Below are 6,000 nucleotides of genomic sequence, written 5' to 3'. Positions count from 1 at the left end.
GACCCTGGACTTCAGAAAAGCAGACTTAGACTCCCTTAGGGAACTGATGGGCAGGATCCCCTGGGAGGCTAATTTGAGGGGAAAGGAGTCCAGGAGAGCTGACTGTATTTTAAAGAAGCCTTATTGAGGGTTCAGGAACAAACCATCCCAATGTGCAGAAAGAATAACAAATATGGCAGGCTACCTGCTTGGCTTAACAATGAAATCTTCGTTGAGCTTAAACTCAAAAAGGAAGCTTACAAGAAGTGGACATTTGGACAGATGACTAGGGAGAAGTATAAAAATATTGCTAGAGCATGCAGGGGTGTACTCAGGAAGGCCAAGGCACAATTGGAGTTGCAGCTAGCAAGGGATGTGAAGGATAACAAGAAGGGTTTCTGCAAGTATGTTAGCAATAAGAAGGTGATCAGGGAAAGTGTGGGACCCTTACTGAATAGAGGAGGCAATCTAGTAACAGATGTGGAAAAAAGTGAAGTACTCAATGCTTTTTTTGCCTCGGTCTTTACAGACAAGGGCAGCTCCCAGACTGCTGCAGTGGGCAACACAGTATGGGGAGGAGGTGAGCAGCTCTCAGTGGTGAAAGAATAGGTTAAGGACTATTTAGAAAAGTTGGACATGCACAAGTCCATGGGTCCAGATCTAATGCATCCAAGGGTGCTGAAGCAGTGGGCTGATGTGATTGCGGATCATTGACCATTATCTTTGAAAATTCATGGCGATCGGGGGAGGTCCCAGATGATTGGAAAAAGGCAAATATAGTGCCCATATTTAAAAAAGGGAAGAAAGAGAACCCGGGGAACTACAGACTGGTCAGCCTCACTTCAGTCCCCAGCAAAATCATGGAGCAGGTCCTCAAGGAATCCATTTTGAAGCACTTGGAGGAGAGGAAGGTGATCAGGAAAGTCAACATGGATTCACCAAGGGCAAGTCATGCCTGACCAACCTGACTGCCTTCTATGATGAAATAACTGGCACTGTGGATATGGGGAAAGTGATGGATGTGATATATCTTGACTTTAGCAAAGGTTTTGTTACGGTCTCCCACAGTATTCTTGCCAGCAAGTTTAAAAAAGTATGGATTGGATGAATGGACTATAAGGTGGATAGAAAGCTAGCTAGATTGTCGGGCTCAATGGGTAGTGATCAATGGCTCAATATCTAATTGGCAGCTGGTATCAAGCGGAGTGCCCCAGGGGTCGGTCCTGGGGCCGGTTTCGTTCAACATCTTTATTAATGATCTGGATGATGGGATTAATTGCACCCTCAGCAAATTCGCAGATTACCCTAAACTGAGGGGAGAGGTAGATACGCTGGAGGGTAGGGATAGGGTCCAGAGTGACCTAGACAAATTGGAGGATAGGGCCAAAAGAAATCTGATGAGGTTCAACAAGGACAAGTTCAGAGTCCTGCACTTAGGAAGGAAGAATCCCATGCACTGCTACAGGCTGGGGACCGACTGGCTAAGCAGCAGTTCTGCAGAAAAGGACCTGGGGATTACAGTGGACGAGAAGCTGGATATGAGTCAGCAGTGTGTCCTTGTTGCCAAGAAGGCCAACGGCATATTGGGCTGTATTAGTAGGAGCATTGCCAGCAGATCGAGGGAAGTGATTATTTCCCTCTATTCGGCACTGGTGAGGACACACTTGGAGTATTGTGTCCAGTATTGGTCCCCCCACTACAGAAGAGATGTGGACAAATTGGAGACAGTCCTGTGGAGGGCAACGAAAATTATTAGGGGGCTCGGGCACATGACTTCTGAGGAGAGGCTGAGGGAACTGGGGTTATTTAGTCTACAGAAGAGAAGAGTGAGAGGAGATTTGATAGCAGCCTTCAGCTACCTGAAGGGGGATTCCAAAGAGGATGGAGTTAGGCTGTTCTCAGTTGTGGCAGATGACAGAACAAGAAGCAATGGTCTCAAGTTGCAGTAGGGAGGTCTAGGTTGGATATTAGGAAACACTATTTTACTAGGAGGGTGGTGAAGCACTGGAATGGGTTACCTAGGGAGGTGGTGGAATCTCCATCCTTAGAGGTTTTTAAGGCCCAGCTTGACAAACCCCTAGCTGGGCTGATTTAGTGGGTGTTGGTCCTGCTTTGAGCAGGGGACTGGACTAGATGACCTTCTGAGGTCTCTTCCAACCCTAATATTCTATGATTCCTGCATTGTATTTCTGGCTGTGCCATTAATTTTTTGAGACTTTGGACAATTCCTCAAACTTTTCTGTACTTCGTCTGTACAGTAGATCTGTTCTTGACTGCTTTATCCAATCTAGTCTACACAGCACAAAATCAAGATGTTAAGAATAAAACTAATCAAGGACCCAAAGGACGTGAAGAGAAGAAATTATTTAATTATCTGTACACCAGTGCCAGGAGCCTGAGTAACAAACAAAAGGACTTGGAATTGCTCATTTATAAGCATTGATTTAGTTGAGATTACTGAAACCTGGTGGGATAATTCCCATGACTGATATGTTAAAATCAATGGTTATAACCCATTTAGGAAGGACTGAGTGGACAAAAGGGAAGAGGGAGTGGCATTTTATATCAAAAATGGCATTTCATGTTTCCAAGTCACTGATATCTTGGAAGAAAATAATCTTGAATGCTTGTGGATGAATGTCCTAACAGATAAAGCATAAGATGGTATACTCGCTGGTATCTACTACAGACCACCAAATCACACTCCTTACACACCTATCATGTGTAGGGAAGAAAAGCTGCACGATCATGGGGGAATTCAATTTGAGTAACATATGCTGGAGGTTTCATTCTGCCAGTACTAAAACATCTTGGAATTTCTAAATCTCACAGATGACAATTTCCTAACTCAAAAAGTGTTGCCTCTAACAAGGGAAAATTCTATATTCGACCTCATCTTGGCAGATAAAGAGCAACTGATCACAGAACTAAAAATTCATGGTAGCTTAGGTACAAGTGCAAAGAGAATAAAGTCCAGACCAGTGATTTATATACTTGGTGCTTTACAAGGATCAATTTCACAAAGCTGAAAACAATGATGAGCCAAATCATTTGGGAGAAAGAATTTAATCAGAAAAATGTGAATGAAAATTAGGAATTTGTTTAAGAACACCTTACAATATGCCCCAAAAGGCACAGTCCCACAATCAAGAAAGAAGGCCATACTGGTTAAAAAACTGACCTGGTTTAGAAGAAACGTGAAATCAGCTATAAATAAGTAAATAAATAAACAAATCATAGAATCATAGAATATCAGGGCTGGAAGGGACCTCAGGAGGTCATCTAGTCCAACCCCCTGCTCAAAGCAGGACCAATTCCCAACTAAATCATCCCAGCCAGGGCTTTGTCAAACCGGGCCTTAAAAACCTCCAAGGAAGGAGACTCCACCACCTCCCTAGGTAACGCATTCCAGTGCTTCACCACCCTCCTAGTGAAATAGTGTTTCCTAATATCCAACCTAGACCTCCCCCACTGCAACTTGAGACCATTGCTCCTTGTTCTGTCATCTGCCACCACTGAGAACAGCCGAGCTCCATCCTCTTTGGAACCCCCCCTCAGGTAGTTGAAAGCAGCTATCAAATCCCCCCTCATTCTTCTCTTCTGGAGACTAAACAATCCCAGTTCCCTCAGCCTCTCCTCATAAGTCATGTGCGCCAGACCCCTAATCATTTTTGTTGCCCTCCGCTGGACTCTTTCCAATATTTCCACATCCTTCTTGTAGTGTGGGGCCCAAAACTGGACACAGTACTCCAGATGAGGCCTCACCAATGTCGAATAAAGGGGAACGATCACGTTCCTCGATCTGCTGGCAATGCCCCTACTTATACAGCCCAAAATGCCGTTAGCCTTCTTGGCAACAAGAGCACACTGTTGACTCATATCCAGCTTCTCGTCCACTGTGACCCCTAGGTCCTTTTGTGCAGAACTGCTACCTAGCCATTCGGTCCCTAGTCTGTAGCAGTGCATGGGATTCTTCCGTCCTAAGTGCAGGACTCTGCACTTGTCCTTGTTGAACCTCATCAGGGTTTTTTTGGCCCAATCCTCTAATTTGTCTAGGTCCCTCTGTATTCGATCCCTACCCTCTAGTGTATCTACCACGCCTCGCAGTTTAGTGTCATCTGCAAACTTGCTGAGAGTGCAGTCCACACCATCCTCCAGATCATTAATAAAGATATTAAACAAAACCGGCCCCAGGACCGACCCTTGGGGCACTCCGCTTGAAACCGGCTGCCAACTAGACATGGAGCCATTGATCACTACCCGTTGAGCCCGACGATCTAGCCAGCTTTCTATCCACCTTACAGTCCATTCATCCAGCCCATACTTCTTTAACTTGGCGGCAAGAATACTATGGGAGACCGTATCAAAAGCTTTGCTAAAGTCAAGGAATAACACATCCACTGCTTTCCCCTCATCCACAGAGGCAGTTATCTCATCATAGAAGGCAATTAAGTTAGTCAGGCACGACTTCCCCTTGGTGAAGTGGATGTTGGCAGTAATAAATATATGGAGGAAAGTGGATGTTGATAGTAATAAATATAAATCAGAAGCTAGGAACTGTAAAAAAAAATTGATAAGGGAAGCAAAGGGACACAAGGGGAAATCTATGGCCAGCAGAGTTAAGGGCAAAAAGAATCCTAACAATGGTACTGGTCCATTACTAGATTATCAATAATAATGCAAAAAAAGGCAAAGTGTTAAATAAATATTTCTGTACTTTATTTGGAGAAAAAAGATGATAGTCCTATAATAACACTTGCCATTCCACTAGTATCTCAAGAGGATGTTAAACATTAGCTACTACAGTTAGACATTTTTAAACCAGCAGATCCAGGTCACTTGCATCCAAGATTTTTAAAAGAGCTGGCTGAGAAGCTCTCTGGACTATTAATGTTGATTTTCAATAAGCCTTGAAACACTAGGGAAGTTCCAGAGACTGGAAGAAAGTATTGTGCCAATATTTAAAAATGGTAAATAACGTGAACTGGGTAATTATAGGCCCGTCAGTCTGACATCAATCCCAGGCAAGATAATGGAACAGCTGATACGGGACTAAATTAATAAAGAATTGAAAGAGGGTAATATAATTAATGCCAATCAGTATGGGTTTATGGAAAACAGATCCTCTCAAATGAACTTGATTTTTTTTTATGAGATTACAAGTTTGGCTGATAAAGGTAATAGTGGTGATGTATTATACTTAAAATTCTGTAAGGCATTTGACTTGGCAACACAGGACATTTTAATTCCAAAACTAGAATATGGCACATATTAAATGCTTAAACCTGGCTAACTGATAGGTCTCAAATATAATTGTAAGTGGGAAATCATCATCAAATGGGTATGTTTCTAGTGGGGTCCACAGGGATCAGTTCTTGGCCCTAAGCTATTTAACCTTTTTTATCAATGACCTGGAAGAAAACAAAATCACCACTGATAAAGTTTGTAAATGACTTAAAAATTGGGGGAGTGGTAAATAATGAAGAGGACAGGTCACTGATGCAGAGTGATCTAGATTACTTGGCAAGTGGGCACAAGGAAACAATATGTGTTTTAATATGGCTAAAAGTAAATGTATACATCTAGGCATAAAGAATGTAGGCCATATTTACTTGATGGGGGAACTCTATCCTAGGAAGCAGTGACTCTGAAAAAGATTTCGAGTTGTGGTGGATAATAAACTGAACATGAACTCCCAATGCGACACTGGCCACAATGGCTAATGCAGTCCTTGGATACACAAACAGGGGAATCTTGAGTAGAAGTAAAGAAGTTATTTTACTTCTGTATTTGGCACTGGTGTGACCACTGCTGGAATCCTGTGTCCAGTTCTGGTGCCCACAGTTCAAGAAGGACATTGATAAATTGGAAAGGATTCAGAGAAGAGCCACAAGAATGATAACCAGATTAGACTCAAGGAGCTCGATCTATTCAATTCAAAACAGAGAAGGGTAAGAGGTGTCTTCATGACCATGTATAAGTACCTACATGAGAAACAAATATTTAATAAGGGCTTGTAAT

This window comes from Emys orbicularis, chromosome 2 (assembly GCF_028017835.1).
Source record: "Emys orbicularis isolate rEmyOrb1 chromosome 2, rEmyOrb1.hap1, whole genome shotgun sequence".
Taxonomy (NCBI): domain Eukaryota; kingdom Metazoa; phylum Chordata; order Testudines; family Emydidae; genus Emys; species Emys orbicularis.
The sequence above is the reverse complement of the archived record's forward strand: the minus strand, read 5'-3'. Positions refer to the sequence as shown.